The sequence below is a fragment of the Canis aureus genome, chromosome 33 (genome assembly GCF_053574225.1).
Source record: "Canis aureus isolate CA01 chromosome 33, VMU_Caureus_v.1.0, whole genome shotgun sequence".
NCBI lineage: Eukaryota > Metazoa > Chordata > Mammalia > Carnivora > Canidae > Canis > Canis aureus.
Genome location: NC_135643.1, coordinates 126,501 through 138,246, shown reverse-complemented (window position 1 = coordinate 138,246; position 11,746 = coordinate 126,501). Strand labels below are relative to the sequence as shown.

The 11,746-nt window shown below is 45.0% G+C and overlaps 1 long non-coding RNA gene across 1 annotated transcript; it reads left to right on the top strand.

Annotated features, from left to right (window-relative positions):
• The first annotated feature begins 2,971 nt into the window (after positions 1-2,971).
• Positions 2,972-6,683, top strand: LOC144303754 (uncharacterized). Its single transcript, XR_013370730.1, has 5 exons — positions 2,972-3,564; positions 3,763-3,886; positions 4,190-4,263; positions 4,619-4,880; positions 4,991-6,683. It is a non-coding gene; the product is annotated as an uncharacterized LOC144303754 (long non-coding RNA).
• Positions 6,684-11,746: the final 5,063 nt, after the last annotated feature.

Below are 11,746 nucleotides of genomic sequence, written 5' to 3'. Positions count from 1 at the left end.
ACCCTAACCCTAACCCTGACCCTAAACCTAACCCTAAACCTAACCTTAACCCTGACCCTGACACTAACCCTACCTAACCCTAATCCTGAAGCCTAACACTGAGGCCGCACCCTGAGGCCTAACACTGAAGCCTAACCATGATCGTAACCCTAACTCCTAACCCTGAGGCCTAACACCTAGACCTAACCCTGAGGCCTAAACCTAAATCCTAACCTTGGAGCCTAACCCTAACCCTAACCCTGAGGCCTAAACTTTAACCTGAGGCCAAACCCCGAGGCTTAACCTAAACCCTAACCCTAAGGGCTAACCTTAACACTGACCACAGGCCTAACCCTAACCCCTAGGCCTAACATCTAAACCTAAACCTAAACCTAACCCTAACCCTAACAATAACCCTGAGGCCTAACACTAAGCCCTAACTATGAGGCCTAACACTGACCTCAAACCCTGAGGCCTAACCCTAACCCTAACCCTGATGCCTAATGCTAACCTAAGCCTAACTCTAACCCTGGCCCTATCCCTGAGGCCTAACACTGAGGCCGAACCCTAACCCTAACCCTGACCCTAACCCTAACCCTAACCTTAACCCTGACCCTGACCCTAACGCTGACCCTGACCCTGACCCTAACCCTAAACCTAACCCTGACCCTGACCCTGATGCTAACTTTAAACCTAACCCTAACCCTAACCCTGAGGCCTAACCCCTAGTCCTAACCCTGAGGCCTAAACCTAAACACTAACCCTGATGCCTTACCCTAACTGCTAACCCTGAGGCCTAAACCTAACCCTAGGGCCTTACCCTGAGGCCTAACTCTGAGGCCTAACCTTGAGGCCTAAACCTAAGCCAAACCCTGAGGCCTAACCATGAGGCCTAACCGTGAGGCCTAAACCTAACCCTAACCCTTAGGCCTAACCCTAAAACTGACCCCAGGCCTAACCTTAAACCTAACCCCTAAACCCTAACCCTAACTCTAACCCCTAGGCCTAAACCCTCAACATAACCCCTCGGCCTAAACCCTAACAATAATGCTGAGGCCTAACCCTAACCCCTAACCCTGAGGCCTAACCGTAACCACTAACTCTGAGGCTTCGCCCTAACTCTAACTCTGACCCTAACCCTAACCCTCACCTTAACCCTGACCCTGACCCTAAATTTAACCCTGTCCCTATCCCTAATCCTAACTCAAACCCTGACCCTAACCCTAACCCTGACCCTGACCCTAACCCTAACCTTAACATTAACCCTAACCCTAACCTTGAGAACTAACCCTGAGGCCTAACCCTGAGGCCTATACTTAATCTTAACCCTAACTCCTAACCCTGAGACCTAACATGTAGACCTAACACTGAGGCCTAAACCTAAACCCTAACCCTGCGGCCTAACCCTGACCCTAACCCTGAGGCCTAAACCTAACCCCTACCCCTAAGGCCTAACCCTAACCCCTTACACTAACCCTAACCCTGAAGCCTAACTCTAACCCCAACCCTAATGCTAAATGTGACCCTGACCCTAACCCTAACCTTAACCCTTACCCTAATCCTAACCCTAACACACTGAGGCCTAACCCTGAGGCCTAACCCTGAGGCCGAACCCTAACCCTAACCCTAACCTCTAACCCTAAGGCCAAACCTCTAGGCTTAACCCTGAGGCCTAAACCTAAACCCTAAACCTGAAGCCTAACCCTGAGGCCTAACTGTGAGGCCGAAACCTAAACCTGAACCCTTAGGCCTAACCCTAACACTGAACCCAGGTCTAACCCTAACCCTCAGCATAAACCCTAACTCTAACCCTATTCCTTAGGCCTAATCCCTAACCCTAACCACTCAGCATAACTCATAACACTAACCCTGAGGATTAACCCAAACCCCTAACCCTGTGGCCTAACCCTCACCCCTAACCTTGAGGCCAAATTCTAACCCTAACCCTGAGGCCTAAACATAATCCTAACCCTAACCCCTTACCTTAAACCTAACCCTGACCCTAAGGCCTAACCCATAACCCTAACCCCTCGGCCTAACCGCTAAGCCTAATGCAGAGGTCTAACACTAACCCCGAACCCTGAGGCCTAAACCTCACCCCTAAACCTGAGGCCTAACCCTAACCCTAAACCTGAGGACTAACCCTAACCTTAACCCTGAAGCCTAACTTTAAATATAACCCTAACCCCTAACCCTAACCCTCACCCTGAAGCCTAACCCTAACCCTAATCCGGAAGCCTAACCCTAACCCTAACCCTGAGGCCTAACCCTAACCTGAAACATAGATCAATTTGGAAATTAGATGTGACATGCCATTGAGTTGGATGTATTGTGTTGCTCAGGAACCGTCACCAAGCACCTCGGGTGACACAGGGATATTTATGCCACAGGTCATTATCGCTAGGAGCCATGGTGAAGGCTGTGACCCCCAGAGCACAGAAGGAGGCACCTCTGTCTCATTCAAAATAGAACAGGATACAATTGGACGGTTTGACTACAGAAGATCACCATGTCTGCATCTTAGAGCATTCCCACCTCATCATGGTGCCCCCATTGAAATGAGGCCGGAGGTCAAGTGAAAACTGTGGAACCCAGGCCACTTTCAACTGGTACTCCATGCCACATCTCACCTCTTCATGTCAATCCACCATCCTGAAAATTTGTGCCTCAGATACACAGGGCACCAGCTCGCGTGCGTTGCAGATATCATTCATAGACCCACGATGATGTCCCTAGGAAGAAGATTCTGACTCTTCTATCACTGTGCAGGTTGGGAACCTGTGGACTATATGAGAGACACGGTGGGATAGATAGGTCACAGATCTGGGAAGCCAAGCACAGAAAGAAAGTTCTGAATTCAGCTCCGTGTCTAGAAAAGTAGGATCTTCCTTGCATTTTCAGAGAGTTGTGGCTATGGCATTTTTGGCTGCGGATGTAAAGTTAACGAGATAACATGGGGCAAGCAGTCATCTGCCAAGAAGGGGCTCTGGATAGATGTGACTGAGGGGAGGGGCCCACAGGCTGGAATCTTGAGAAAGTGACGTCACTTCCTTGGGGACAAGCGTGTAATGGATTTAGAACTCTGGTAACCAGGAAGCTGCGTTGAACAATGTCCCTCTTTCCAGCGCACTTAACTGGAGCCGGTCAGGAGAACAAGACCTTCTGTTGCTGTTGCCCTACTTTCAGTGGCTCTGGGCTTAGGAGAGTCCAGAAAGAGAGATGTTCATGCCGCTATGGACGTCAGTTTGGCCCTCTTTCCGAAGCTTCTGGTTGTGTGGGGGAGAACTCAACATGTACCTCAAGGAAGGTACCTTGGGGGAGGCCAATGGAGAGCAGGCCACACTGTAATCTCAGCTGAACGGGGTCGCACCTCTTTCACTGTCATTGAGTGTGTGTACATTTGTGTATGTGCAAGAGGATGTGTGTTTGAGACTACTGTGTTTGTGTGTGTGTGTGTGTGTGTGTGTGTATAGGAGACAGAGGAGAGGAACATGCCCTTCCTGGGTATAAACCAGCTGCTACGGATTGGAAGCCTGACACATCTTTGCTGTTCAGACGCCAGGTCATAGCAGGCAAGATGAGAAGGTGAGTGCTGAGGGCCAAGCTCAACTTCAAGTATGTTAAGTCATGAGCGCAAGAGTGTCTTTCATCTGGGTTCTCGTTTCCAGATGTCCCTTCAGCTGCCCCTGTGCTGTGAAGCAGAGAACACGATTTCTAAAGGGGATGTCCCCTTGTTGTGATGTGGAGGGAGTACTCTAATATCTCTTGGCCCTGTACATACAGGGCACTGTATTTGCAGAGCTGCACCCAGGAGATCTTGGAGGAGATGTTCTGTGGCTTCAACTCTTCTAACTCCCTTGACAATGATTGGGTGCTCCAGGCAAACAAGGAGCAGTGATGTTCTGAGGTGAGAATGGGAAGAGGGTACTCCACAGAGAGATGGCTCCCAACAAATATAGAGAGAAACCTGGAGCCCTCCCGTAGTGGTTACACACGAGTGCTGCACAGGCCCAACCGCAAAGAGACCTGGACCTCCACCCCTAACCTCCGGCTTTATCTGAGGTATAAAACACTGTTCTCCTAGGTTAGAATGGTGCAGAATAGATTTCATGCTTTTGAGGAGGGGGTGTGGTTTTTTTTTTTTTTCACTCAGAACAATGAGTATTTTGAGATTCACTACCATTTTCCTTATTTCACCCATGCGCCCCAGGGATCCTGTGTAGAACGCAGCTCCACTGTCATTGCACAACGTCTGCAGGCTCACGAGAGATCATACTAAAGAAGGTGATTTAAGACAAAAGCAAGGGTGGGATGAAGCCATTCTCTATGTTTATCTCTAAGCTGTCATGTGTCAGTACACATCAGCCCATTGCCTGCCCAATGGGTCATGATCTGTGTCCTTAGAGGTCCTCGTAATACACCATCAATGGGACCTTCTGCCACAGTGATTCAGGCATTCAAGGCCTTTGGAACTTGACATGATGCCATTCTCTTGCCATGTCTGTCATGCTGTAAAGAGCACCTTGGGTGTCCCCACAGACTGTTTAATTTGCTAGATCTGCCATTACCTCGAATCCCAGTTTGGCTGGAAGCCCTCAATGCCTCCTGACCTAAGATACTGACTTTGCCTTTTTTTTAGAGATCCACACAGGAAATCTTGCATGAGTTGCTCCAAGGGTTCAATTCTCCATCTACCCCCAAGAAGCACAGGTGCATCAGGCCACCGACTACAAGCATGGCCGGTCTGGGCTGAGAACCAGTCCCATTCATGGGGAAAGTCAGGACCCACAGATGATCAAGGCAATCCAAGGAACGGGACTAATAACAACTGGCTCCCCTGGGGCCTGCTGGAGAAAGTGCTCTCCCCTGATCCTTCCTCCATAGGTCAGGAACAGACCAAGGTACATCAGCTTAGGGGACATGCCAGGGAGCCCATGCTTTGGTCTCTTCTCAGGCCCAATCTGTGGGATTTTGAGCAGCATTTGAGGTGCTCTCTGTGTTCTATGTGCAGTGGGATGCTTACAGATGACTCCATGGAATACTGGTCTTCGTAAAAGCTCTGAGTTGAGAGAAATGTGAGTGTTGCGCAGCTATTCGTGTGTGTTGAAGTTTCCAATGCTGTGCCCTACGTCTGAACCAACCAATGGTACTTTGAAGCCTAAAACCTTTTTCTGTGTGGGCCCTGAACTCCTTTGTCCTGTACAACTTCCTGAGGGGATTGGTGTCTCTGGGCTGAGTGCCAGACCCTGATCTTCCCAGTGGCTTGTGGTTTGGAAGCTGACAACAGTGCCCCTCCTTGTGTCTCTGGTGTGGAAAGGAATCATCCACCCTGACAACAGATGAGTCCTGGGCCATGGGGACGCTCTGGGAGGCCAGAATGGATACTTTTGTACAGTCCCTGCCACGATCCATCCAGGAGAGAAGCCTCTCAGAAAACGCAGTCGTTTCCCATCTCTATCACGTGTTCAGCACAGCTCAAAGGGTCCTGGGCCAGCAGCTCCTCAAGTGAGTGACCACCCCATACATAGCACAGGGCCTGAGGCTCGCCTCTACTACTGGCATGTTTTGGGAATGTCACTGCACCTCTCTGAGCTGCTTTTTCTTCCTCTGAGAAGGGTTGTGGAAGAGGATGAACCTCATGGGGCTACTGTGGGCAATCCTGGCAGAACACATGGCCTAGAATTCTCTGCTGCCTGGCTCTGTTGAAAGGGCTGCTGGGCATCTTCCTGTGGAGCAGCTGTCTCTCGCCAGCGAAGAAGCTCTCCACATCAAGCCTCATGGGCCTGTGGCACCCTGGGTGTACAGAACACTGGAAAGCAGGCCGTTTTCCTGTTTGCAAAAGACTTCTGGGATTCCATCTAACTGGCACTGCTCCTTGTCCTTCATGTGTCCAGAGCAGCGGTCAGTGGGGAAGACAGAGCAGCTCATGCTCCACTCAGTAGACGGAAAGTGCTGGCTGGGATTCCTTTCTCCAAGAATAGAGATAAAGCGCCTAGGATTGCAGCCACATTTCGAAGCACTAACATCATTGGAAGAATACAGTAGATACACGGTCTCAGTCTCAAGTCTAATCAGAGTGTCAGACAGTCAATCTACCTGTTGTAGGCACGCATGTCCACAGTTGGTTAGATGTGAAATCTTCATGGCCGCCGCATGGGATGAATGATCCCGCCACATTTAGACCACTGGGATGGATGATTAGATCAGGTAAGGGCACTGGGTGACTCAGTCAGTGAGGCCCCTGATTTCAGATCAGGCCATGATCCCAGGGACCTGGCTTTGAGACCTCCATTGGGCTCCCTGCTCAGTGGGGAGCCTGCATTGCCCTCTCCCACTGCAGCTCACCCTGCTTATTCTCTCTTTTTATTAATTTTAATTTTAATTTTTATTATTTTTCACATTACACATACATAATTTAGTTATTTATTTTGTTTTATTTTATTATTATTTTTAATAATAAATTTATTTTTTATTTGCCAAGATACAGAATAACACCGAGTTCTCATGTTTTCAAGTGCCCCCCTCAGTGCCCGTCACCCATTCACCCCCACACCCCCTACCCTTCCACCACCCCTAGTTCTTTTCCAGAGTTAGTACTCTCATGTTCTGTCACCCTTTCTGATATTTCCTACCCATTTCTTCTCCCTTCCCTTCTATTCCCTTTCATAATTATTTATATTCCCCAAATGAATGAGAACATATAATGTTTGTCCTTCTCCAATTGACTTACACCACTCAGCATAATACCCTCCAGTTCCATTCACGTTGAAGAAAATGGTGGGTATTTGTCATTTCTAATGGCTGAGTAATATTCCATTGTATACATAAGCCACATCTTCTTTATCCATTCAATTTTCGATGGACACCGAGGTTCCTTCCACAGTTTGGTTATTGTGGACATCGCTGCTATAAACATTGGGGTGCAGGTGTCCCGGTGTTTCATTGCATCTGCATCTTTGGGGTAAATCCCCCTCAGTGCAATTGCTGGGTCGTAGGGCACGTCTATTTTTAACTCTTTGAGGAACCTCAACACAGTTATCCAGAGTGGCTGCACCAGTTCACATTCCCACCAGCAGTGTAAGAGGGTTCCCTTTTCTCCGCATGCTCTCCAACATTTGTGGTTTCCTGCCTTGTTAATTCTCCCCATTCTCACTGGCGTGAGGTGGGATCTCATTGTGGTTTTGATTTGTATTTCCCTGATGGCAAGTGATGCAGAGCATTTTCTCATGTGCATGTTGGCCATATTTATGTCTTCCTCTGTGAGATTTCTGTTCATGTCTTTTGTCCATTTCATGATTGGATTGTTTGTTTCTTTGCTGTTGAGTTTAATAAGTTCTTTATAGATCTTGGACTAGCCCTTTATCTGATACGTCATTTGCAAATATCTTCTCCCATTCTGTAGGTTGTCTTTGAGTTTTGTTGACTGTGTCTTTTGCTGTGCAAAAGCTTCTTATCTTGATGAAGTCCCAATAGTTCATTTTTGCTTTTGTTTATTTTGTCTTGTGGATGTATCTTGCAAGAAATTACTGTGGCTGAGTTCAAAAAGGGTGTTGCCTGTGTTCTCCTCTAGGATTTTGATGGAATCTTGTCTCGCATTTAGATCTTTCATCCATTTTGAGTTTGTCTTTGTGTATGGTGAGAGGGGTCTAGTTTCATTCTTCTGCATGTGGATGTCCACTTTTCCCAGCACCATGTATTGAAGAGACTGTCTTTCTTCCAATGGATAGTCTTTCCTCCTTTATCAAATATTAGTTGACCATAGTGTTGAGGGTCCACTTCTGGGTTCCCTATTCTGTTCCATTGATCTATGTGTCGGTTTTTCTGCCAGAACCACACTGTCTTGATGACCACAGCTTTGTAGTCCAACCTGTAATCTGGCATTGTGATGCCCCCAGATATGGTTTTCTTTTTTAAAATTCCCCTGGCTATTCTGGGTCTTTTCTGATTCCACACAAATCTTAAAATAATTTGTTCTCTCTGAAGAAAGTCCATGATATTTTGATAGGGATTGCATTAAATGTGTAATTTCCCTGGGTAACATTGATATTTTCACAATATTAATTCTGCCAATCCATGAGCATGGAATATTTTTCCATCTTTTTGTGTCTTCCTCAATTTCCTTCAGAAGTGCTCAATAGTTTTTAGGGTGGAGAACCTTTACCTCTTTGGTTAGGTTTATTCCTAGGTATCTTATGGTTTTGGGTGCAATTGTAAATGAGATTGACTCCTTAATTTCTTTTTCTTCATTCTCATTGTTAGTGTATAGAAATGCCACTGATTTCTGGGCATTGATTTTGTATCCTGCCACGCTACAAAATTGCTGTATGAGTTCTAGCAATCTTGGGGTGGAGGCTTTTGGGTTTTCTATGTAGAGTGTTATGTCATCGAAGAAGAGGGAGAGTTTGACTTCTTCTTTGCCAATTCGAATGCTTTAATGTCTTTTGGTTGTCTTATTGCTGAGGCTAGGACTTCCAGTACTATGTTGAATAGCAGTGGTGAGAGTGGACATCCCTGTCTTGTTCCTGATCTTAGGGGAAAGGCTCCCAGTGCTTCCCCATTGAGAATGATATTTGCTCTGGGCTTTTCATTGATGGCTTTAAAGATGTCGAGGAATGTTCCCTCTATCCCTACGCTCTGAAGAATTTTGATCAGGAATGGATGCTGTATTTTGTCAAATGCTTTCTTCGCATCTAATGAGAGGATCATATGTTTCTTGGTTGTTCTCTGGCTGATATGATGAATCACATTGATTGTTTTACGAGTGTTCAACCAGCCTTGTGTCCCAGAAATAAATCTTAGTTGGTCATGGTGAATAATATTCTTAATGTACTGCTGGATCATATTGGCTAGTATCTTCTTGAGAATATTTGCATCCATGTTTATCAAGGATATTGGTCTGTAATTCTCCTTTTTGGTGGGGTCTTTGTCTGTTTTTTTTTTAATTTTTTTAAATTTATTTATGATACTCACACAGAGAAAGAGAGAGAGAGAGAGGCAGAGACACAGGCAGAGGGAGAAGCAGGCTCCATGCACCGGGAGCCCGACGTGGGACTCGATCCCGGGTCTCCAGGATCGCGCCCTGGGCCAAAGGTAGGCGCCAAACCACTGCGCCACCCAGGGATCCCTGGTTTTGGATATAAGGTGATGCTGGCCTCATAGAACAAATTTGAAAGTATTCCATCTCTTTCTATCTTTCCCAACAGCTTTAGTAGAATAGGTATGGTTTCTTCTTTAAACGTTTGATAGAATTATCCTGGGAAGCCATCTGGCCCTGGTCTTTTGTGTCTTGGGAGGTTTTGGATGACTGCTTCGATTTCCTCCCTGGTTATTGGCCTGTTCAGGTTTTCTATTTCTTCCTGTTCCAGTTTGGTAGTTTGTGGCTTTCCAGAAATGCGTACATTTCTTCTAGATTGCCTAATTTATTGGTGTATAGCTGTTCATAATATGTTTTAAAATCCTTTGTATTTCCTTGGTGTTGGTAGTGATCTCTCCTTTCTCATTCATGATTTTATTAATTTGAGTCTTCTCTCTCTTCTTTTTAATAAGGCTGGCTAATGGTTTATCTATCTTATTAATTCTTTCAAAGAACCAACTCCAGGTTTTGTTGATGTGTTCCACAGTTCTGGTTTCTGAGTTCTGCTCGAATCTTTATTAACTCTCTTCTTCTGCTGGGTGTAGGATCTATTTGCTCTATTTTCTCTAGCTCCTTTAGGTATAAGGTTAGCTTTTGTATTTGAGTTCTTTCCAGTTTTTGAATGGATGCTTGTATTGTGACGTATTTCCCCCTCAGGACTGCTTTTGCTGCATCCCAAAGATTTTGAACGGTTGTATCTTCATTCTCATTAGTTTCCATGAATCTTTTTAATTCTTCCTTAATTTCCTGGTTGACCCTTTCATCTTTTAGCAGGATGGTCCTTAACCTCCACGTGTTTGAAGTCCATCCAAACTTCTTGCTATGATTTAGTTCTAATTTCAAGGCATTATGGTCTGAGAATATGCAGGGGACGATCCCAAACTTTTGGTGTCAGTTCAGACACGATTTGGGACCCAGTATGTGGTCTATTCTGGAGAAAGTTCCATGTGCACTTGAGAAGAATGTGTATTCAGGTGAGTTTGGAAGTAAAGTTCTGTAGATATCTGTGAAATCCATCTGGTCCAGTGTATCATTTAAAGCTCTCGTTTCTTTGGAGATGTTTTATTTAGAAGACCTGTCGAGTATAGGAAGATCTAGATTGAAGTCACCAAGGATAAGTGTATTATTATCTAAGTATTTCTTCACTTTGGTTATTAATTGATTGATATATTTGGCAGCTCCCACATTCGGGGCATATATATTGAGGATTGTTAAGTCCTCTTGTTGGATAGATCCTTTAAGTATGATATAGTGTCCCTCTTCATCTCTCACTACAGTCTTTGGGTTAAATTTTAGTTGATCTGATATTCGGATGGCTACACCTGCTTTCTTTTGAAGAGCATTTGAAAGGTAAATGGTTCTCCAACCTTTTATTTTCAGGCTGAAAATACAGAAGGCTGTATTTTCCTTCTGTCTAAAATGAGTCTCTTGTAGACAGCAAATAGATGGGTCCTGCTTTTTTATCCAGTCTGACTCCCTGCACCTTTGATGGGGTCATTAAGGCTGTTCACGTTCAGAGTTACTATTGAAACATGAGTTTAGTATCATCATGATATCTATTCAGTCCTTGTTTTTGTGGATTGTTCCACTGGACTTCTTCTTAAAGGGGAATTTTGAGAGTCCCCCCTTAAAATTTCTTGCAGTGCTGGTTTTCAGGTCACATATTCCTTCAGTTCCTGTCTGCCTTGGAAGCTCTGTATCTCTCCTTCCATTCTGAATGAGAGCCTTGTTGGATAAAGTATTCTTGGTTGCATATTCTTCTCATTTAGGACCCTGAATATATCCTGCCAGCCCTTTTTGGCTTGTCTGGTCTCTGTGGAGATGTCTGCTGTTACCCTCATACTCCTCCTCATAAAAGTCAGGGATTTCTTGTCTCTTGCTGCTTTAAGGATCTTCTCTTTATCTTTGGAATTTGCAAGCTTAACTATTAGATGTCTCGTGTAGAACGGTTTTTATTGATTTTTTTTTGGGGGGGGATCTCTCTATTTCCTGGATCTGAATGCCTGTTTCCCTTCCCAGATTAGGAACGTTTTCAGGTATGATTTGTTCAAATACATATTTTGGACCTCTGTCCCTTTCAGGGCCCTCAGGAAACCCAATTAAATGTAGGTTTTTCTTCCTCAGGCTGTTGTTTATTTCCCTTAATCTAGCCTCATGGTCTTTTAATTGTTTGTCTCTTTTTTCCTCAGTTTCCCTCTTTGCCATCTACTTGTCTTCTATGTCACTCACTCATTCTTCCACCTCGTTAACCCTCGTCGTTAGGACTTCCTGTTTGGATTGCATCTCATTCAATTGATTTTTAATTTCTGCCTGATTAGATCTAAATTCTCCTTTATGCTTTTTCTAGAGCCACCAGTAGCTGTATAATAGTGCTTCTGAATTGGCTTTCTGACATTGAATTGTAATCCCGATTTTGTAACTCTGTGGGAGAGAGGACTGTTTCTGATTCTTTCTTTTGAGGTGATTTTTTTCTTCTAGTTATTTTGCTAAGTGCAGAGTGGCCAAAAACTAGTTGTATTGGGAGAAGGAGAAAAAGAGAGGAGAGAAAGAAGGAAACTAAAGAGAAAAAGAAAAAAGAAGAAGAAAAATAGAGAATAAAAAGAGAAAGAAAAAGAAAGAAAGGAAAAAAAGGGT